Here is a 23382-nt window from a genome sequence, read left to right on the forward strand (position 1 = left end):
TCTCCCGGTTGAACTATCATTAGCACTGCTTCGTGTGCTGGTCCTGCAGAAGATGTGCAAATTGGCCTTTTAGCTCAGTTGGTTAGAGCGTGGTGCTAATAACGCCAAGGTCACAGGTTCGATCCCTGTACAGGCCAAGTTTAATTCTTTGAAAAAAGATTAATTTTTCTTGTGTCTCATTTTGGACTGTTTATCTCCTTGGATCAAACGCTGCTTGAAGGACTGGATGAATACATTTAATATAATTATAGAATTAATTACTATTCTTAAAGCGCTTGGAATATCTATTAATGGTTCTAAGTTCTAACGCCAAGTAACTAAATCTCTTATTTATAGCAATTTATTGAGATCATTTTTGTTTAGTCTTGTTGATAATATATAAAGATACTATGAATGTAAACAGCTGAATATAAGCTTTCCAACTATCCCGGATTAACAATCAGTAGGACTTCATCATCTGCTTCATCTTCAATAGTATGCTATATATTTAGTGACTCTATTAGTTTAGTCTGTTAGAGCATGAAGTTAAAAACGACAAGGACATACTTTCAATCAGTCTCCAAACCAATACTTGATGCTCCTTTAATGTTGAAAATAGATGTATTTTCTACTGTATCATGTTTATCTCTATATTTCCTTTGAGGAGAAGCTGATAAAATGATTAGATGAATCAATTCAATATAGGTGATGAATATTTATTTATTGCTTAACCACATGGAAATATTTTTAATGGTTCTAAGTTCTAACACTAAGTATGTAAATCTCTTTTGTATTGTAATTTTTTTTAAGTCATATTAGTTTCTTCATGTTGATAATATATAACAATAACTTCATGGTAAACTGCTGAAATTAAGCTTTCCAAATCTCCTGGGTTAACTATCATTTGCCCTTCTTCATATGCTGGACCTCCAGCTAGCTGTGCCAAATGGCCTGTTAGCTCAGATGGTTAGAGCGTGGTGCTAATAACGCCAAGGTCACAGGTTCGATCCCTGTACAGGCCAAGTTCAATTGTTTGAACAAAGATGAATTTTTCTTGTGTCTCATTTTGGACTGTTAATCTTCTTGAATCACACACTGCTTGAAGGATTGGATGGAATCAGTAGCATTTCATCATCTGCTAATTCTTCAAAAGTATTCTATATATTTAGTGAGCCTATTAGTTTAGTCTGTTAGAGCATGAAGTTAAAAACGCAAAGGAAATAATTTCAGTCTCCTAGCCAATATTTGAAGCTCCTTTAATGTTGAAAATAGATGTATTTTCTTCTGTATCATGTTTACATCCATATTTCCTTTGCGCAGAAGCTGATAGAATGATTAGATGAATCAATTGAATATAGGTGATGAATATTTATTTATTGCTAAACCACGTGGAAAAAACGTTACTGGTTCAAAATTCTAACACTAAGTATGGAAATCTCTTTTGTATTGCAATTTTTTTGAAGTCATATTAGTTTCTTCATGTTGATAATATGAAAGTTAATTCATATTAAACAGCTGAAATTAAGCTTTCCAAATCTCCCGGTTGAACTATCATTAGCACTGCTTCCTGTGCTGTTCCTCCAGAAGATGTGCAAATTGGCCTGTTAGCTCACTTGGTTAGAGCGTGGTGCTAATAACGCCAAGGTCACAGGTTCGATCCCTGTACAGGCTAAGTTTAATTCTTTGAAAAAAGATGAATTTTTCTTGTGTCTCATTTTGGATTGTTTATCTCCTTGGATCAAATGCTGCTTGAAGGATTGGATGAATACATTTGATATAATTATAGAATTAATTACTATTCTTAAAGCGCCTGGAATATCTATTAATGGTTCTAAGTTCTAACGCCAAGTAACTAAATCTCTTATTTATTGCAATTTATTGAGATCATTTTTGTTTAGTCTTGTTGATAATATATAAAGATACTATGAATGTAAACAGCTGAATATAAGCTTTCCAACTATCCCGGATTAACAATCAGTAGGACTTCATCATCTGCTTCATCTTCAGTAGTATGCTATATATTTAGTGACTCTATTAGTTTAGTCTGTTAGAGCATGAAGTTAAAAACGCCAAGGACATACTTTCAATCATTCTCCAAGCCAATACTTGATGCTCCTTTAATGTTGAAAATAGATGTATTTTCTACTGTATCATGTTTATCTCTATATTTCCTTTGAGGAGAAGCTGATGAAATGATTAGATGAATCAATTCAATATAGGTGATGAATATTTATTTATTGCTTAACCACATGGAAAAAACGTTAATGGTTCTAAGTTCTAACACTAAGTATGTAAATCTCTTTTGTATTGTAATTTTTTTTAAGTCATATTAGTTTCTTCATGTTGATAATATATAACAATAACTTCATGGTAAACTGCTGAAATTAAGCTTTCCAAATCTCCTGGGTTAACTATCATTTGCCCTTCTTCATATGCTGGACCTCCAGGTAGTTGTGCAAAATGGCCTGTTAGCTCAGATGCTTAGAGCGTGGTGCTAATAACGCCTAGGTCACAGGTTCGATCCCTGTACAGGCCAAGTTTAATTGTTTGAACAAAGATGAATTTTTCTTGTGTCTCATTTTGGACTGTTTATCTCCTTGAATCACACGCTGCTTGAAGGATTGGATGGAATCAGTAGCATTTCATCATCTGCTAATTCTTCAAAAGTATTTTATATATTTAGTGAGCCTATTAGTTTAGTCTGTTAGAGCATGAAGTTAAAAACGCAAAGGACATAATTTCAATCAGTCTCCAAGCCAATACTTGATTCTCCTTTAATCTTGAAAATAGATGTATTTTCTTCTGTATCATGTTTACCTCCATATTTCCTTTGCGCAGAAGCTGATAGAATGATTAGATGAATCAATTGAATATAGGTGATGAATATTTATTTATTGCTAAACCACGTGGAAAAAACGTTACTGGTTCAAAATTCTAACACTAAGTATGGAAATCTCTTTTGTATTGCAATTTTTTTGAAGACATATTAGTTTCTTCATGTTGATAATATGAAAGTTAATTCATATTAAACAGCTGAAATTAAGCTTTCCAAATCTCCCGGTTGAACTGTCATTAGCACTGCTTCCTGTGCTGGTCGTCCAGAAGATATGCAAATTGGCCTGTTAGATCAGTTGGTTAGAGTGTGATGCTAATAACGCCAAGGTCACAGGTTCGATCCCTGTACAGGCCAAGTTTAATTCTTTGAAAAAATATGAATATTTCTTGTGTCTCATTTTGGACTGTTTATCTCCTTGGATCAAACGCTGCTTGAAGGATTGGATGAATACATTTGATATATTTATAGAATTAATTACTATTCTTAAAGCGCCTGGAATATCTATTAATGGTTCTAAGTTCTAACGCCAAGTAACTAAATCTTTTATTTATTGCAATTTATTGAGATCATGTTTGTTTAGTCTTGTTGATAATATATAAAGATACTATGAATGTAAACAGCTGAATATAAGCTTTCCAACTATCCCGGATTAACAATCAGTAGGACTTCATCATCTGCTTCATCTTCAATAGTATGCTATATATTTAGTGACTCTATTAGTTTAGTCTGTTAGAGCATGAAGTTAAAAACGCCAAGGACATACTTTCAATCAGTCTCCAAGCCAATACTTGATGCTCCTTTAATGTTGAAAATAGATGTATTTTCTACTGTATCTTGTTTATCTCTATATTTCCTTTGAGGAGAAGCTGATAAAATGATTAGATGAATCAATTCAATATAGGTGATGAATATTTATTTATTGCTTAACCACATTGAAAAATCGTTAATGGTTCTAAGTTCTAACACTAAGTATGAAAATCTCTTTTGTATTGTAATTTCTTTTTAAGTCATATTAGTTTCTTCATGTTGATAATATATAACAATAACTTCATGGTAAACTGCTGAAATTAAGCTTTCCAAATCTCCTAGGTTAACTATCATTTGCCCTTCTTCATTTGCTGGACCTCCAGGTAGTTGTGCAAAATGGCCTGTTAGCTCAGATGGTTAGAGCGTGGTGCTAATAACGCCAAGGTCACAGGTTTGATCCCTGTACAGGCCAAGTTTAATTGTTTGAACAAAGATGAATTTTTCTTGTGTCTCATTTTGGACTGTTTATCTCCTTGAATCAAACGCTGCTTGAAGGATTGGATGGAATCAGTAGCTTTTCATCATCTGCTAATTCTTCAAAAGTATTCTATATATTTAGTGAGCCTATTAGTTTAGTCTGTTAGAGCATGAAGTTAAAAACGCAAAGGACATAATTTCAATCAGTCTCCAAGCCAATACTTGAAGCTCCTTTAATGTTGAAAATAGATGTATTTTCTTCTGTATCATGTTTACCTCCATATTTCCTTTGCGCAGAAGCTGATAGAATGATTAGATGAATCAATTGAATATAGGTGATGAATATTTATTTATTGCTAAACCACGTGGAAAAAACGTTACTGGTTCAAAATTCTAACACTAAGTATGGAAATCTCTTTTGTATTGCAATTTTTTTGAAGTCATATCAGTTTCTTCATGTTGATAATATGAAAGTTAATTCATATTAAACAGCTGAAATTAAGCTTTCCAAATCTCCCGGTTGAACTATCATTAGCACTGCTTCCTGTGCTGGTCCTCCAGAAGATGTGCAAATTCGCCTGTTAGCTCAGTTGGTTAGAGCATGGTGCTAATAACGCCAAGGTCACAGGTTCGATTCCTGTACAGGCCAAGTTTAATTCTTTGAAAAAAAGATTAATTTTTCTTGTGTCTCATTTTGGACTGTTTATCTCCTTGGATCAAATGCTGCTTGAAGGATTGGATGAATACATTTGATATAATTATAAAATTAATTACTATTCTTAAAGCGCCTGGAATATCTATTAATGGTTCTAAGTTCTAACGCCAAGTAACTAAATCTCTTATTTATTGCAATTTATTGAGATCATTTTTGTTTAGTCTTGTTGATAATATATAAAGATACTATGAATGTAAACAGCTGAATATAAGCTTTCCAACTATCCCGGATTAACAATCAGTAGGACTTCATCATCTGCTTCATCTTCAATAGTATGCTATATATTTAGTGACTCTATTAGTTTAGTCTGTTAGAGCATGAAGTTAAAAACGCCAAGGACATACTTTCAATCAGTCTCCAAGACAATACTTGATGCTCCTTTAATGTTGAAAATAGATGTATTTTCTACTGTATCATGTTTATCTCTATATTTCCTTTGAGGAGAAGCTGATAAAATGATAAGATGAATCAATTCAATATAGGTGATGAATATTTATTTATTGCTTAACCACATGGAAAAATCGTTAATGGTTCTAAGTTCTAACACTAAGTATGAAAATCTCTTTTGTATTGTAATTTTTTTTAAGTCATATTAGTTTCTTCATGTTGATAATATATAACAATAACTTCATGGTAAACTGCTGAAATTAAGCTTTCCAAATCTCCTGTGTTAACTATCATTTGCCCTTCTTCATTTGCTGGACCTCCAGGTAGTTGTGCAAAATGGCCTGTTAGCTCAGATGCTTAGAGCGTGGTGCTAATAACGCCTAGGTCACAGGTTCGATCCCTGTACAGGCCAAGTTCAATTGTTTGAACAAAGATGAATTTTTCTTGTGTCTCATTTTGGACTGTTTATCTCCTTGAATCACACGCTGCTTGAAGGATTGGATGGAATCAGTAGCATTTCATCATCTGCTAATTCTTCAAAAGTATTCTATATATTTAGTGAGCCTATTAGTTTAGTCTGTTAGAGCATGAAGTTAAAAACGCAAAGGACATAATTTCAATCAGTCTCCAAGCCAATACTTGATTCTCCTTTAATCTTGAAAATAGATGTATTTTCTTCTGTATCATGTTTACCTCCATATTTCCTTTGCGCAGAAGCTGATAGAATGATTAGATGAATCAATTGAATATAGGTGATGAATATTTATTTATTGCTAAACCACGTGGAAAAAACGTTACTGGTTCAAAATTCTAACACTAAGTATGGAAATCTCTTTTGTATTGCAATTTTTTTGAAGACATATTAGTTTCTTCATGTTGATAATATGAAAGTTAATTCATATTAAACAGCTGAAATTAAGCTTTCCAAATCTCCCGGTTGAACTGTCATTAGCACTGCTTCCTGTGCTGGTCGTCCAGAAGATATGCAAATTGGCCTGTTAGATCAGTTGGTTAGAGCGTGATGCTAATAACGCCAAGGTCACAGGTTCGATCCCTGTACAGGCCAAGTTTAATTCTTTGAAAAAAGATGAATATTTCTTGTGTCTCATTTTGGACTGTTTATCTCCTTGGATCAAACGCTGCTTGAAGGATTGGATGAATACATTTGATATATTTATAGAATAAATTACTATTCTTAAAGCGCCTGGAATATCTATTAATGGTTCTAAGTTCTAACGCCAAGTAACTAAATCTTTTATTTATTGCAATTTATTGAGATCATTTTTGTTTAGTCTTGTTGATAATATATAAAGATACTATGAATGTAAACAGCTGAATATAAGCTTTCCAACTATCCCGGATTAACAATCAGTAGGACTTCATCATCTGCTTCATCTTCAATAGTATGCTATATATTTAGTGACTCTATTAGTTTAGTCTGTTAGAGCATGAAGTTAAAAACGCCAAGGACATACTTTCAATCAGTCTCCAAGCCAATACTTGATGCTCCTTTAATGTTGAAAATAGATGTATTTTCTACTGTATCATGTTTATCTCTATATTTCCTTTGAGGAGAAGCTGATAAAATGATTAGATGAATCAATTCAATATAGGTGATGAATATTTATTTATTGCTTAACCACATGGAAAAAACGTTAATGGTTCTAAGTTCTAACACTGAGTATGAAAATCTCTTTTGTATTGTAATATTTTTTTAGTCATATTAGTTTCTTCATGTTGATAATATATAAGAATAACTTCATGGTAAACTGCTGAAATTAAGCTTTCCAAATCTCCTGGGTTAACTATCATTTGCCCTTCTTCATTTGCTGGACCTCCAGGTAGTTGTGCAAAATGGCCTGTTAGCTCAGATGGTTAGAGCGTGGTGCTAATAACGCCAAGGTCACAGGTTCGATCCCTGTACAGGCCAAGTTTAATTGTTTGAAAAAAGATTAATTTTTCTAGTGTCTCATTTTGGACTGTTTATCTCCTTGAATCACACGCTGCTTGAAGGATTGGATGGAATCAGTAGCATTTCATCATCTGCTAATTCTTCAAAAGTATTCTATATATTTAGTGAGCCTATTAGTTTAGTCTGTTAGAGCATGAAGTTAAAAACGCAAAGGACATAATTTCAATCAGTCTCCAAGCCAATACTTGATTCTCCTTTAATGTTGAAAATAGATGTATTTTCTTCTGTATCATGTTTACCTCCATATTTCCTTTGCGCAGAAGCTGATAGAATGATTAGATGAATCAATTGAATATAGGTGATGAATATTTATTTATTGCTAAACCACGTGGAAAAAAACGTTACTGGTTCAAAATTCTAACACTAAGTATGGAAATCTCTTTTGTATTGCAATTTTTTTGAAGTCATATTAGTTTCTTCATGTTGATAATATGAAAGTTAATTCATATTAAACAGCTGAAATTAAGCTTTCCAAATCTCCCGGTTGAACTATCATTAGCACTGCTTCCTGTGCTGGTCCTCCAGAAAACTTGCAAATTGGCCTGTTAGCTCAGTTTGTTAGAGCGTGGTGCTAATAATGCCAAGGTCACAGGTTCGATCCCTGTACAGGCCAAGTTTAATTCTTTGAAAAAAGATGAATATTTCTTGTGTCTCATTTTGGACTGTTTATCTCCTTGGATCAAACGCTGCTTGAAGGATTGGATGAATACTTTTGATATATTTATAGAATTAATTACTATTCTTAAAGCGCCTGGAATATCTATTAATGGTTCTAAGTTCTAACGCCAAGTAACTAAATCTTTTATTTATTACAATTTATTGAGATCATTTTTGTTTAGTCTTGTGGATAATATATAAAGATACTATGAATGTAAACAGCTGAATATAAGCTTTCCAACTATCCCGGATTAACAATCAGTAGGACTTCATCATCTGCTTCATCTTCAATAGTATGCTATATATTTAGTGACTCTATTAGTTTAGTCTGTTAGAGCATGAAGTTAAAAACGACAAGGACATACTTTCAATCAGTCTCCAAGCCAATACTTGATGCTCCTTTAACGTTGAAAATAGATGTATTTTCTACAGTATCAAGTTTATCTCTATATTTCCTTTGAGGAGAAGCTGATAAAATGATTAGATGAATCAATTCAATATAGGTGATGAATATTTATTCATTGCTTAACCACATGGAAAAAACGTTAATGGTTCTAAGTTCTAACACTAAGTATGTAAATCTCTTTTGTATTGTAATTTTTTTTAAAGTCATATTAGTTTCTTCATGTTGATAATATATAACAATAACTTCATGGTAAACTGCTGAAATTAAGCTTTCCAAATCTCCTGGGTTAACTATCATTTGCCCTTCTTCATTTGCTGGACCCCCAGGTAGTTGTGCAAAATGGCCTGTTAGCTCAGATGGTTAGAGTGTGGTGCTAATAACGCCAAGGTCACAGGTTCGATCCCTGTACAGGCCAAGTTCAATTGTATGAACATAGATGAATTTTTCTTGTGTCTCATTTTGGACTGTTAATCTACTTGAATCACACGCTGCTTCAAGGATTGGATGGAATCAGTAGCATTTCATCATCTGCTAATTCTTCAAAAGTATTCTATATATTTAGTGAGCCTATTAGTTTAGTCTGTTAGAGCATGAAGTTAAAAACGCAAAAGACATGATTTCAATCACTCTCCAAGCCAATATTTGAAGCTCCTTTAATGTTGAAAATAGATGTATTTTCTTCTGTATCATGTTTACATCCATATTTCCTTTGCGCAGAAGCTGATAGAATGATTAGATGAATCAATTGAATATAGGTGATGAATATTTATTTATTGCTAAACCACGTGGAAAAAACGTTACTGGTTCAAAATTCTAACACTAAGTATGGAAATCTCTTTTGTATTGCAATTTTTTTGAAGTCATATTAGTTTCTTCATGTTGATAATATGAAAGGTAATTCATATTAAACAGCTAAAATTAAGCTTTCCAAATCTCCCGGTTAAACTATCATTAGCACTGCTTCCTGTGCTGGTCCTCCAGAAGATGTGCAAATTGGCCTGTTAGCTCAGTTGGTTAGAACGTGATGCTAATACCGCAAAGGTCACAGGTTCGATCCCTGTACAGGCCAAGTTTAATTCTTTGAAAGAAAGATGAATTTTTCTTGTGTCTCATTTTGGACTGTTAATCTTCTTGAATCACACGCTGCTTGAAGGATTGGATGGAATCAGTAGCATTTCATCATCTGCTAATTCTTCAAAAGTATTCTATATATTTAGTGAGCCTATTAGTTTAGTCTGTTAGAGCATGAAGTTAAAAACGCAAAGGACATAATTTCAATCAGTCTCCAAGCCAATATTTGAAGCTCCTTTAATGTTGAAAATAGATGTATTTTCTTCTGTATCATGTTTACCTCCATATTTCCTTTGCGCAGAAGCTGATAGAATGATTAGATGAATCAATTGAATATAGGTGATGAATATTTATTTATTGCTAAACCACGTGGAAAAAATGTTACTGGTTCAAAATTCTAACACTAAGTATGGAAATCTCTTTTGTATTGCAATTTTTTTGAAGTCATATTAGTTTCTTCATGTTGATAATATGAAAGTTAATTCATATTAAACAGCTGAAATTAAGCTTTCCAAATCTCCCGGTTGAACTATCATTAGCACTGCTTCCTGTGCTGGTCCTCCAGAAGATGTGCAAATTGGCCTTTTAGCTCAGTTGATTAGAGCGTGGTGCTAATAACGCTAAGGTCACAGGTTAGATCCCTGTACAGGCCAAGTTTAATTCTTTGAAAAAAGATTAACTTTTCTTGTGTCTCATTTTGGACTGTTTATCTCCTTGGATCAAACGCTGCTTGAAGGACTGGATGAATACATTTGATATAATTATAGAATTAATTACTATTCTTAAAGCGCCTGGAAAATCTATTAATGGTTCTAAGTTCTAACGCCAAGTAACTAAATCTCTTATTTATAGCAATTTATTGAGAACATTTTTGTTTAGTCTTGTTGATAATATATAAAGATACTATGAATGTAAACAGCTGAATATAAGCTTTCCAACTATCCCGGATTAACAATCAGTAGGACTTCATCATCTGCTTCATCTTCAATAGTATGCTATATATTTAGTGACTCTATTAGTTTAGTCTGTTAGAGCATGAAGTTAAAAACGACAAGGACATACTTTCAATCAGTCTCCAAGCCAATACTTGATGCTCCTTTAATGTTGAAAATAGATGTATTTTCTACTGTATCATGTTTATCTCTATATTTCCTTTGAGGAGAAGCTGATAAAATGATTAGATGAATCAATTCAATATAGGTGATGAATATTTATTTATTGCTTAACCACATGGAAACATTTTTAATGGTTCTAAGTTCTAACACTAAGTATGTAAATCTCTTTTGTATTGTAATTTTTTTTAAGTCATATTAGTTTCTTCATGTTGATAATATATAACAATAACTTCATGGTAAACTGCTGAAATTAAGCTTTCCAAATCTCCTGGGTTAACTATCATTTGCCCTTCTTCATATGCTGGACCTCCATCTAGCTGTGCAAAATGGCCTGTTAGCTCAGATGGTTAGAGCGTGGTGCTAATAACGCCAAGGTCACAGGTTCGATCCCTGTACAGGCCAAGTTTAATTCTTTGAAAAAAGATGAATATTTCTTGTGTCTCATTTTGGACTGTTTATCTCCTTGGATCAAACGCTGCTTGAAGGATTGGATGAATACTTTTGATATATTTATAGAATTAATTACTGTTTTTAAAGCGCCTGGAATATCTATTAATGGTTCTAAGTTCTAACGCCAAGTAACTAAATCTTTTATTTATTACAATTTATTGAGATCATTTTTGTTTAGTCTTGTGGATAATATATAAAGATACTATGAATGTAAACAGCTGAATATAAGCTTTCCAACTATCCCGGATTAACAATCAGTAGGACTTCATCATCTGCTTCATCTTCAATAGTATGCTATATATTTAGTGACTCTATTAGTTTAGTCTGTTAGAGCATGAAGTTAAAAACGACAAGGACATACTTTCAATCAGTCTCCAAGCCAATACTTGATGCTCCTTTAATGTTGAAAATAGATGTATTTTCTACAGTATCAAGTTTATCTCTATATTTCCTTTGAGGAGAAGCTGATAAAATGATTAGATGAATCAATTCAATATAGGTGATGAATATTTATTCATTGCTTAACCACATGGAAAAAACGTTAATGGTTCTAAGTTCTAACACTAAGTATGTAAATCTCTTTTGTATTGTAATTTTTTTTAAAGTCATATTAGTTTCTTCATGTTGATAATATATAACAATAACTTCATGGTAAACTGCTGAAATTAAGCTTTCCAAATCTCCTGGGTTAACTATCATTTGCCCTTCTTCATTTGCTGGACCCCCAGGTAGTTGTGCAAAATGGCCTGTTAGCTCAGATGGTTAGAGTGTGGTGCTAATAACGCCAAGGTCACAGGTTCGATCCCTGTACAGGCCAAGTTCAATTGTATGAACATAGATGAATTTTTCTTGTGTCTCATTTTGGACTGTTAATCTACTTGAATCACACGCTGCTTCAAGGATTGGATGGAATCAGTAGCATTTCATCATCTGCTAATTCTTCAAAAGTATTCTATATATTTAGTGAGCCTATTAGTTTAGTCTGTTAGAGCATGAAGTTAAAAACGCAAAAGACATGATTTCAATCACTCTCCAAGCCAATATTTGAAGCTCCTTTAATGTTGAAAATAGATGTATTTTCTTCTGTATCATGTTTACATCCATATTTCCTTTGCGCAGAAGCTGATAGAATGATTAGATGAATCAATTGAATATAGGTGATGAATATTTATTTATTGCTAAACCACGTGGAAAAAACGTTACTGGTTCAAAATTCTAACACTAAGTATGGAAATCTCTTTTGTATTGCAATTTTTTTGAAGTCATATTAGTTTCTTCATGTTGATAATATGAAAGGTAATTCATATTAAACAGCTAAAATTAAGCTTTCCAAATCTCCCGGTTAAACTATCATTAGCACTGCTTCCTGTGCTGGTCCTCCAGAAGATGTGCAAATTGGCCTGTTAGCTCAGTTGGTTAGAACGTGATGCTAATACCGCAAAGGTCACAGGTTCGATCCCTGTACAGGCCAAGTTTAATTCTTTGAAAGAAAGATGAATTTTTCTTGTGTCTCATTTTGGACTGTTAATCTTCTTGAATCACACGCTGCTTGAAGGATTGGATGGAATCAGTAGCATTTCATCATCTGCTAATTCTTCAAAAGTATTCTATATATTTAGTGAGCCTATTAGTTTAGTCTGTTAGAGCATGAAGTTAAAAACGCAAAGGACATAATTTCAATCAATCTCCAAGCCAATATTTGAAGCTCCTTTAATGTTGAAAATAGATGTATTTTCTTCTGTATCATGTTTACCTCCATATTTCCTTTGCGCAGAAGCTGATAGAATGATTAGATGAATCAATTGAATATAGGTGATGAATATTTATTTATTGCTAAACCACGTGGAAAAAATGTTACTGGTTCAAAATTCTAACACTAAGTATGGAAATCTCTTTTGTATTGCAATTTTTTTGAAGTCATATTAGTTTCTTCATGTTGATAATATGAAAGTTAATTCATATTAAACAGCTGAAATTAAGCTTTCCAAATCTCCCGGTTGAACTATCATTAGCACTGCTTCCTGTGCTGGTCCTCCAGAAGATGTGCAAATTGGCCTTTTAGCTCAGTTGATTAGAGCGTGGTGCTAATAACGCTAAGGTCACAGGTTAGATCCCTGTACAGGCCAAGTTTAATTCTTTGAAAAAAGATTAACTTTTCTTGTGTCTCATTTTGGACTGTTTATCTCCTTGGATCAAACGCTGCTTGAAGGACTGGATGAATACATTTGATATAATTATAGAATTAATTACTATTCTTAAAGCGCCTGGAAAATCTATTAATGGTTCTAAGTTCTAACGCCAAGTAACTAAATCTCTTATTTATAGCAATTTATTGAGAACATTTTTGTTTAGTCTTGTTGATAATATATAAAGATACTATGAATGTAAACAGCTGAATATAAGCTTTCCAACTATCCCGGATTAACAATCAGTAGGACTTCATCATCTGCTTCATCTTCAATAGTATGCTATATATTTAGTGACTCTATTAGTTTAGTCTGTTAGAGCATGAAGTTAAAAACGACAAGGACATACTTTCAATCAGTCTCCAAGCCAATACTTGATGCTCCTTTAATGTTGAAAATAGATGTATTTTCTACTGTATCATGTTTATCTCTATATTTCCTTTGAGGAGAAGCTGATAAAATGATTAGATGAATCAATTCAATATAGGTGATGAATATTTATTTATTGCTTAACCACATGGAAACATTTTTAATGGTTCTAAGTTCTAACACTAAGTATGTAAATCTCTTTTGTATTGTAATTTTTTTTAAGTCATATTAGTTTCTTCATGTTGATAATATATAACAATAACTTCATGGTAAACTGCTGAAATTAAGCTTTCCAAATCTCCTGGGTTAACTATCATTTGCCCTTCTTCATATGCTGGACCTCCATCTAGCTGTGCAAAATGGCCTGTTAGCTCAGATGGTTAGAGCGTGGTGCTAATAACGCCAAGGTCACAGGTTCGATCCCTGTACAGGCCAAGTTTAATTCTTTGAAAAAAGATGAATATTTCTTGTGTCTCATTTTGGACTGTTTATCTCCTTGGATCAAACGCTGCTTGAAGGATTGGATGAATACTTTTGATATATTTATAGAATTAATTACTGTTCTTAAAGCGCCTGGAATATCTATTAATGGTTCTAAGTTCTAACGCCAAGTAACTAAATCTTTTATTTATTGCAATTTATTGAGATCATTTTTGTTTAGTCTTGTGGATAATATATAAAGATACTATGAATGTAAACAGCTGAATATAAGCTTTCCAACTATCCCGGATTAACAATCAGTAGGACTTCATCATCTGCTTCATCTTCAATAGTATGCTATATATTTAGTGACTCTATTAGTTTAGTCTGTTAGAGCATGAAGTTAAAAACGACAAGGACATACTTTCAATCAGTCTCCAAGCCAATACTTGATGCTCCTTTAACGTTGAAAATAGATGTATTTTCTACAGTATCAAGTTTATCTCTATTTCCTTTGAGGAGAAGCTGATAAAATGATTAAATGAATCAATTCAATATAGGTGATGAATATTTATTCATTGCTTAACCACATGGAAAAAACGTTAATGGTTCTAAGTTCTAACACTAAGTATGTAAATCTCTTTTGTATTGTAATTTTTTTTAAAGTCATATTAGTTTCTTCATGTTGATAATATATAACAATAACTTCATGGTAAACTGCTGAAATTAAGCTTTCCAAATCTCCTGGGTTAACTATCATTTGCCCTTCTTCATTTGCTGGACCCCCAGGTAGTTGTGCAAAATGGCCTGTTAGCTCAGATGGTTAGAGTGTGGTGCTAATAACGCCAAGGTCACAGGTTCGATCCCTGTACAGGCCAAGTTCAATTGTATGAACATAGATGAATTTTTCTTGTGTCTCATTTTGGACTGTTAATCTACTTGAATCACACGCTGCTTCAAGGATTGGATGGAATCAGTAGCATTTCATCATCTGCTAATTCTTCAAAAGTATTCTATATATTTAGTGAGCCTATTAGTTTAGTCTGTTAGAGCATGAAGTTAAAAACGCAAAGGACATGATTTCAATCAGTCTCCAAGCCAATATTTGAAGCTCCTTTAATGTTGAAAATAGATGTATTTTCTTCTGTATCATGTTTACATCCATATTTCCTTTGCGCAGAAGCTGATAGAATGATTAGATGAATCAATTGAATATAGGTGATGAATATTTATTTATTGCTAAACCACGTGGAAAAAACGTTACTGGTTCAAAATTCTAACACTAAGTATGGAAATCTCTTTTGTATTGCAATTTTTTTGAAGTCATATTAGTTTCTTCATGTTGATAATATGAAAGGTAATTCATATTAAACAGCTAAAATTAAGCTTTCCAAATCTCCCGGTTAAACTATCATTAGCACTGCTTCCTGTGCTGGTCCTCCAGAAGATGTGCAAATTGGCCTGTTAGCTCAGTTGGTTAGAACGTGGTACTAATACCGCCAAGGTCACAGGTTCGATCCCTGTATAGGCCAAGTTTAATTCTTTGAAAGAAAGATGAATTTTTCTTGTGTCTCATTTTGGACTGTTTATCTCCTTGGATCAAACGCTGCTTGAAGGACTGGATGAATACATTTGATATAATTATAGAATTAATTACTATTCTTAAAGCGCCTGGAAAATCTATTAATGGTTCTAAGTTCTAACGCCAAGTAACTAAATCTCTTATTTATAGCAATTTATTGAGAACATTTTTGTTTAGTCTTGTTGATAATATATAAAGATACTATGAATGTAAACAGCTGAATATAAGCTTTCCAACTATCCCGGATTAACAATCAGTAGGACTTCATCATCTGCTTCATCTTCAATAGTATGCTATATATTTAGTGACTCTATTAGATTAGTCTGTTAGAGCATGAAGTTAAAAACGCAAAGGACATAATTTCAATCAGTCTCCAAGCCAATACTTGATGCTCCTTTAATGTTGAAAATAGATGTATTTTCTTCTGTATCATATTTACCTCCATATTTCCTTTGCGCAGAAGCTGATAGAATGATTAGATGAATCAATTGAATATAGGTGATGAATATTTATTTATTGCTAAACCACGTGGACAAAACGTTACTGGTTCAAAATTCTAACACTAAGTATGGAAATCTCTTTTGTATTGCTATTTTTTTGAAGTCATATTAGTTTCTTCATGTTGATAATATGAAAGTTAATTCATATTAAACAGCTGAAATTAAGCTTTCCAAATCTCCCGGTTGAACTATCATTAGCACTGCTTCCTGTGCTGGTCCTCCAGAAGATGTGCAAATTGGCCTGTTAGCTCAGTTGGTTAGAGCGTGGTGCTAATAACGCCAAGGTCACAGGTTCGATCCCTGTACAGGACAAGTTTAATTCTTTGAAAAAAGATGAATTTTTCTTGTGTCTCATTTTGGACTGTTTATCTCCTTGGATCAAACGCTGCTTGAAGGATTGGATGAATACATTTGATATAATTATAGAATTAATTACTATTCTTAAAGCGCCTGGAATATCTATTAATGGTTCTAAGTTCTAACGCCAAGTAACTAAATCTCCTATTTATTGCAATTTATTGAGATCATTTTTGTTTAGTCTTGTTGATAATATATAAAGATACTATGAATGTAAACAGCTGAATATAAGCTTTCCAACTATCCCGGATCAACAATCAGTAGGACTTCATCATCTGCTTCATCTTCAGTAGTATGCTATATATTTAGTGACTCTATTAGTTTAGTCTGTTAGAGCATGAAGTTAAAAACGCCAAGGACATACTTTCAATCAGTCTCCAAGCCAATACTTGATGCTCCTTTAATGTTGAAAATAGATGTATTTTCTACTGTATCTTGTTTATCTCTATATTTCCTTTGAGGAGAAGCTGATAAAATGATTAGATGAATCAATTCAATATAGGCGATGAATATTTATTTATTGCTTAACCACATGGAAAAAACGTTAATGGTTCTAAGTTCTAACACTAAGTATGAAAATCTCTTTTGTATTGTAATTTCTTTTTAAGTCATATTAGTTTCTTCATGTTGATAATATATAACAATAACTTCATGGTAAACTGCTGAAATTAAGCTTTCCAAATCTCCTAGGTTAACTATCATTTGCCCTTCTTCATTTGCTGGACCTCCAGGTAGTTTTGCAAAATGGCCTGTTAGCTCAGATGGTTAGAGCGTGGTGCTAATAACGCCAAGGTCACAGGTTTGATCCCTGTACAGGTCAAGTTTAATTGTTTGAACAAAGATGAATTTTTCTTGTGTCTCATTTTTGACTGTTTATCTCCTTGAATCAAACGCTGCTTGAAGGATTGGATGGAATCAGTAGCATTTCATCATCTGCTAATTCTTCAAAAGTATTCTATATATTTAGTGAGCCTATTAGTTTAGTCTGTTAGAGCATGAAGTTAAAAACGCAAAGGACATAATTTCAATCAGTCTCCAAGCCAATACTTGAAGCTCCTTTAATGTTGAAAATAGATGTATTTTCTTCTGTATCATGTTTACCTCCATATTTCCTTTGCGCAGAAGCTGATAGAATGATTAGATGAATCAATTGAATATAGGTGATGAATATTTATTTATTGCTAAACCACGTGGAAAAAACTTTACTGGTTCAAAATTCTAACACTAAGTATGGAAATCTCTTTAGTATTGCAATTTTTTTGAAGTCATATTAGTTTCTTCATGTTGATAATATGAAAGTTAATTCATATTAAACAGCTGAAATTAAGCTTTCCAAATCTCCCGGTTGAACTATCATTAGCACTGCTTCCTGTGCTGGTCCTCCAGAAGATGTGCAAATTGGCCTGTTAGCTCAGTTGGTTAGAGCATGGTGCTAATAACGCCAAGGTCACAGGTTCGATTCCTGTACAGGCCAAGTTTATTTCTTTGAAAAAAAGATGAATTTTTCTTGTGTCTCATTTTGGACTGTTTATCTCCTTGGATCAAATGCTGCTTGAAGGATTGGATGAATACATTTGATATAATTATAAAATTAATTACTATTCTTAAAGCGCCTGGAATATCTATTAATGGTTCTAAGTTCTAACGCCAAGTAACTAAATCTCTTATTTATAGCAATTTATTGAGATCATTGTTGTTTAGTCTTGTTGATAATATATAAAGATACTATGAATGTAAACAGCTGAATATAAGCTTTCCAACTATCCCGGATTAACAATCAGTAGGACTTCATCATCTGCTTCATCTTCAATAGTATGCTATATATTTAGTGACTCTATTAGTTTAGTCTGTTAGAGCATGAAGTTAAAAACGACAAGGACATACTTTCAATCAGTCTCCAAGCCAATACTTGATGCTCCTTTAATGTTGAAAATAGATGTATTTTCTACTGTATCATGTTTATCTCTATATTTCCTTTGAGGAGAAGCTGATAAAATGATTAGATGAATCAATTCAATATAGGTGATGAATATTTATTTATTGCTTAACCACATGGAAATTTTTTTAATGGTTCTAAGTTCTAACACTAAGTATGAAAATCTCTTTTGTTATGTAATTTTTTTTAAGTCATATTAGTTTCTTCATGTTGATAATATATAACAATAACTTCATGGTAAACTGCTGAAATTAAGCTTTCCAAATCTCCTGGGTTAACTATCATTTGCCCTTCTTCATTTGCTGGACCTCCAGGAAGTTGTGCAAAATGACCTGTTAGCTCAGATGGTTAGAGCGTGGTGCTGATAACGCCAAGGTCACAGGTTCGATCCCTGTACAGGCCAAGTTCAATTGTTTGAACAAAGATGAATTTTTCTTGTGTCTCATTCTGGACTGTTAATCTTCTTGAATCACACGCTGCTTGAAGGATTGGATGGAATCAGTAGCATTTCATCATCTGCTAATTCTTCAAAAGTATTTTATATATTTAGTGAGCCTATTAGTTTAGTCTGTTAGAGCATGAAGTTAAAAACGCAAAGGACATAATTTCAATCAGTCTCCAAGCCAATATTTGAAGCTCCTTTAATGTTGAAAATAGATGTATTTTCTTCTGTATCATGTTTACCTCCATATTTCCTTTGCGCAGAAGCTGATAGAATGATTAGATGAATCAATTGAATATAGGTGATGAATTTTTATTTATTGCTAAACCACGTGGAAAAAATGTTACTGGTTCAAAATTCTAACACTAAGTATGGAAATCTCTTTTTATTGCAATTTTTTTGAAGTCATATTAGTTTCTTCATGTTGATAATATGAAAGTTAATTCATATTAAACAGCTGAAATTAAGCTTTCCAAATCTCCCGGTTGAACTATCATTAGCACTGCTTCCTGTGCTCGTCCTCCAGAAGATGTGCAAATTGGCCTTTTAGCTCAGTTGATTAGAGCGTGGTGCTAATAACGCAAGGTCACAGGTTAGATCCCTGTACAGGCCAAGTTTAATTCTTTGAAAAAAGATTAACTTTTCTTGTGTCTCATTTTGGACTGTTTATCTCCTTGGATCAAACGCTGCTTGAAGGACTGGATGAATACATTTGATATAATTATAGAATTAATTACTATTCTTAAAGCGCCTGGAAAATCTATTAATGGTTCTAAGTTCTAACGCCAAGTAACTAAATCTCTTATTTATAGCAATTTATTGAGAACATTTTTGTTTAGTCTTGTTGATAATATATAAAGATACTATGAATGTAAACAGCTGAATATAAGCTTTCCAACTATCCCGGATTAACAATCAGTAGGACTTCATCATCTGCTTCATCTTCAATAGTATGCTATATATTTAGTGACTCTATTAGTTTAGTCTGTTAGAGCATGAAGTTAAAAACGACAAGGACATACTTTCAATCAGTCTCCAAGCCAATACTTGATGCTCCTTTAACGTTGAAAATAGATGTATTTTCTACTGTATCATGTTTATCTCTATATTTCCTTTGAGGAGAAGCTGATAAAATAATTAGATGAATCAATTCAATATAGGTGATGAATATTTATTCATTGCTTAACCACATGGAAAAAACGTTAATGGTTCTAAGTTCTAACACTAAGTATGTAAATCTCTTTTGTATTGTAATTTTTTTTAAGTCATATTAGTTTCTTCATGTTGATAATATATAACAATAACTTCATGGTAAACTGCTGAAATTAAGCTTTCCAAATCTCCTGGGTTAACTATCATTTGCCCTTCTTCATTTGCTGGACCCCCAGGTAGTTGTGCAAAATGGCCTGTTAGCTCAGATGGTTAGAGTGTGGTGCTAATAACGCCAAGGTCACAGGTTCGATCCCTGTACAGGCCAAGTTCAATTGTATGAACATAGATGAATTTTTCTTGTGTCTCATTTTGGACTGTTAATCTACTTGAATCACACGCTGCTTCAAGGATTGGATGGAATCAGTAGCATTTCATCATCTGCTAATTCTTCAAAAGTATTCTATATATTTAGTGAGCCTATTAGTTTAGTCTGTTAGAGCATGAAGTTAAAAACGCAAAGGACATGATTTCAATCAGTCTCCAAGCCAATATTTGAAGCTCCTTTAATGTTGAAAATAGATGTATTTTCTTCTGTATCATGTTTACATCCATATTTCCTTTGCGCAGAAGCTGATAGAATGATTAGATGAATCAATTGAATATAGGTGATGAATATTTATTTATTGCTAAACCACGTGGAAAAAACGTTACTGGTTCAAAATTCTAACACTAAGTATGGAAATCTCTTTTGTATTGCAATTTTTTTGAAGTCATATTAGTTTCTTCATGTTGATAATATGAAAGTTAATTCATATTAAACAGCTGAAATTAAGCTTTCCAAATCTCCCGGTTGAACTATCATTAGCACTGCTTCCTGTGCTCGTCCTCCAGAAGATGTGCAAATTGGCCTTTTAGCTCAGTTGATTAGAGCGTGGTGCTAATAACGCAAGGTCACAGGTTAGATCCCTGTACAGGCCAAGTTTAATTCTTTGAAAAAAGATTAACTTTTCTTGTGTCTCATTTTGGACTGTTTATCTCCTTGGATCAAACGCTGCTTGAAGGACTGGATGAATACATTTGATATAATTATAGAATTAATTACTATTCTTAAAGCGCCTGGAAAATCTATTAATGGTTCTAAGTTCTAACGCCAAGTAACTAAATCTCTTATTTATAGCAATTTATTGAGAACATTTTTGTTTAGTCTTGTTGATAATATATAAAGATACTATGAATGTAAACAGCTGAATATAAGCTTTCCAACTATCCCGGATTAACAATCAGTAGGACTTCATCATCTGCTTCATCTTCAATAGTATGCTATATATTTAGTGACTCTATTAGTTTAGTCTGTTAGAGCATGAAGTTAAAAACGACAAGGACATACTTTCAATCAGTCTCCAAGCCAATACTTGATGCTCCTTTAACGTTGAAAATAGATGTATTTTCTACTGTATCATGTTTATCTCTATATTTCCTTTGAGGAGAAGCTGATAAAATAATTAGATGAATCAATTCAATATAGGTGATGAATATTTATTCATTGCTTAACCACATGGAAAAAACGTTAATGGTTCTAAGTTCTAACACTAAGTATGTAAATCTCTTTTGTATTGTAATTTTTTTTAAGTCATATTAGTTTCTTCATGTTGATAATATATAACAATAACTTCATGGTAAACTGCTGAAATTAAGCTTTCCAAATCTCCTGGGTTAACTATCATTTGCCCTTCTTCATTTGCTGGACCCCCAGGTAGTTGTGCAAAATGGCCTGTTAGCTCAGATGGTTAGAGTGTGGTGCTAATAACGCCAAGGTCACAGGTTCGATCCCTGTACAGGCCAAGTTCAATTGTATGAACATAGATGAATTTTTCTTGTGTCTCATTTTGGACTGTTAATCTACTTGAATCACACGCTGCTTCAAGGATTGGATGGAATCAGTAGCATTTCATCATCTGCTAATTCTTCAAAAGTATTCTATATATTTAGTGAGCCTATTAGTTTAGTCTGTTAGAGCATGAAGTTAAAAACGCAAAGGACATGATTTCAATCAGTCTCCAAGCCAATATTTGAAGCTCCTTTAATGTTGAAAATAGATGTATTTTCTTCTGTATCATGTTTACATCCATATTTCCTTTGCGCAGAAGCTGATAGAATGATTAGATGAATCAATTGAATATAGGTGATGAATATTTATTTATTGCTAAACCACGTGGAAAAAACGTTACTGGTTCAAAATTCTAACACTAAGTATGGAAATCTCTTTTGTATTGCAATTTTTTTGAAGTCATATTAGTTTCTTCATGTTGATAATATGAAAGGTAATTCATATTAAACAGCTAAAATTAAGCTTTCCAAATCTCCCGGTTAAACTATCATTAGCACTGCTTCCTGTGCTGGTCCTCCAGAAGATGTGCAAATTGGCCTGTTAGCTCAGTTGGTTAGAGCGTGGTGCTAATACCGCCAAGGTCACAGGTTCGATCCCTGTACAGGCCAAGTTTAATGCTTTGAAAAAAAGATGAATTTTTCTTGTGTCTCATTTTGGACTGTTTATCTCCTTGGATCAAACGCTGCTTGAAGGACTGGATGAATACATTTGATATAATTATAGAATTAATTACTATTCTTAAAGCGCCTGGAAAATCTATTAATGGTTCTAAGTTCTAACGCCAAGTAACTAAATCTCTTATTTATAGCAATTTATTGAGAACATTTTTGTTTAGTCTTGTTGATAATATATAAAGATACTATGAATGTGAACAGCTGAATATAAGCTTTCCAACTATCCCGGATTAACATTCAGTAGGACTTCATCATCTGCTTCATCTTCAATAGTATGCTATATATTTAGTGACTCTATTAGTTTATTCTGTTAGAGCATGAAGTTAAAAACGACAAGGACATACTTTCAATCAGTCTCCAAGCCAATACTTGTTGCTCCTTTAATGTTGAAAATAGATGTATTTTCTACTGTATCATGTTTATCTCTATATTTCCTTTGAGGAGAAGCTGATAAAATGATTAGATGAATCAATTCAATATAGGTGATGAATATTTATTTATTGCTTAACCACATGGAAAAAATTTTAATGGTTCTAAGTTCTAACACTAAGTATGTAAATCTCTTTTGTATTGTAATTTTTTTTAAGTCATATTAGTTTCTTCATGTTGATAATATATAACAATAACTTCATGGTAAACTGCTGAAATTAAGCTTTCCAAATCTCCTGGGTTAACTATCATTTGCCCTTCTTCATATGCTGGACCTCCAGCTAGCTGTGCAAAATGGCCTGTTAGCTCAGATGGTTAGAGCGTGGTGCTAATAACGCCAAGGTCACAGGTTCGATCCCTGTACAGGCCAAGTTTAATTGTTTGAACAAAGATGAATTTTTCTTGTGTCTCATTTTGGACTGTTTATCTCCTTGAATCACACGCTGCTTGAAGGATTGGATGGAATCAGTAGCATTTCATCATCTGCTAATTCTTCAAAAGTATTCTATATATTTAGTGAGCCTATTAGTTTAGTCTGTTAGAGCATGAAGTTAAAAACGCAAAGGACATATTTTCAATCAGTCTCCAAGCCAATACTTGATGCTCCTTTAATGTTGAAAATAGATGTATTTTCT

At 32.9% G+C, this 23382-nt stretch overlaps 15 non-coding genes across 15 annotated transcripts; all 15 read left to right on the top strand.

The window, feature by feature from the left end:
- The first annotated feature begins 63 nt into the window (after positions 1–63).
- On the top strand, positions 64–137 carry TRNAI-AAU (transfer RNA isoleucine (anticodon AAU)). Its single transcript has one exon. It is a non-coding gene; the product is annotated as a tRNA-Ile (tRNA).
- A 790-nt stretch (positions 138–927) lies between these two features.
- Positions 928–1001, top strand: TRNAI-AAU (transfer RNA isoleucine (anticodon AAU)). The gene has a single exon. It is a non-coding gene; the product is annotated as a tRNA-Ile (tRNA).
- Positions 1002–6997: 5996 nt separating this feature from the next.
- On the top strand, positions 6998–7071 carry TRNAI-AAU (transfer RNA isoleucine (anticodon AAU)). Its single transcript has one exon. It is a non-coding gene; the product is annotated as a tRNA-Ile (tRNA).
- A 1446-nt stretch (positions 7072–8517) lies between these two features.
- On the top strand, positions 8518–8591 carry TRNAI-AAU (transfer RNA isoleucine (anticodon AAU)). Its single transcript has one exon. It is a non-coding gene; the product is annotated as a tRNA-Ile (tRNA).
- Positions 8592–10690: 2099 nt separating this feature from the next.
- On the top strand, positions 10691–10764 carry TRNAI-AAU (transfer RNA isoleucine (anticodon AAU)). The gene has a single exon. It is a non-coding gene; the product is annotated as a tRNA-Ile (tRNA).
- A 791-nt stretch (positions 10765–11555) lies between these two features.
- On the top strand, positions 11556–11629 carry TRNAI-AAU (transfer RNA isoleucine (anticodon AAU)). The gene has a single exon. It is a non-coding gene; the product is annotated as a tRNA-Ile (tRNA).
- Positions 11630–13728: 2099 nt separating this feature from the next.
- On the top strand, positions 13729–13802 carry TRNAI-AAU (transfer RNA isoleucine (anticodon AAU)). The gene has a single exon. It is a non-coding gene; the product is annotated as a tRNA-Ile (tRNA).
- Positions 13803–14591: 789 nt separating this feature from the next.
- TRNAI-AAU (transfer RNA isoleucine (anticodon AAU)) lies at positions 14592–14665 on the top strand. The gene has a single exon. It is a non-coding gene; the product is annotated as a tRNA-Ile (tRNA).
- A 1442-nt stretch (positions 14666–16107) lies between these two features.
- Positions 16108–16181, top strand: TRNAI-AAU (transfer RNA isoleucine (anticodon AAU)). The gene has a single exon. It is a non-coding gene; the product is annotated as a tRNA-Ile (tRNA).
- A 1445-nt stretch (positions 16182–17626) lies between these two features.
- On the top strand, positions 17627–17700 carry TRNAI-AAU (transfer RNA isoleucine (anticodon AAU)). Its single transcript has one exon. It is a non-coding gene; the product is annotated as a tRNA-Ile (tRNA).
- A 791-nt stretch (positions 17701–18491) lies between these two features.
- On the top strand, positions 18492–18565 carry TRNAI-GAU (transfer RNA isoleucine (anticodon GAU)). Its single transcript has one exon. It is a non-coding gene; the product is annotated as a tRNA-Ile (tRNA).
- Positions 18566–20007: 1442 nt separating this feature from the next.
- TRNAI-AAU (transfer RNA isoleucine (anticodon AAU)) lies at positions 20008–20081 on the top strand. The gene has a single exon. It is a non-coding gene; the product is annotated as a tRNA-Ile (tRNA).
- A 1443-nt stretch (positions 20082–21524) lies between these two features.
- TRNAI-AAU (transfer RNA isoleucine (anticodon AAU)) lies at positions 21525–21598 on the top strand. Its single transcript has one exon. It is a non-coding gene; the product is annotated as a tRNA-Ile (tRNA).
- Positions 21599–22178: 580 nt separating this feature from the next.
- On the top strand, positions 22179–22252 carry TRNAI-AAU (transfer RNA isoleucine (anticodon AAU)). Its single transcript has one exon. It is a non-coding gene; the product is annotated as a tRNA-Ile (tRNA).
- A 791-nt stretch (positions 22253–23043) lies between these two features.
- Positions 23044–23117, top strand: TRNAI-AAU (transfer RNA isoleucine (anticodon AAU)). The gene has a single exon. It is a non-coding gene; the product is annotated as a tRNA-Ile (tRNA).
- Positions 23118–23382: the final 265 nt, after the last annotated feature.

The sequence above is a fragment of the Lissotriton helveticus genome, chromosome 4_1 (assembly GCF_964261635.1).
Source record: "Lissotriton helveticus chromosome 4_1, aLisHel1.1, whole genome shotgun sequence".
NCBI lineage: Eukaryota > Metazoa > Chordata > Amphibia > Caudata > Salamandridae > Lissotriton > Lissotriton helveticus.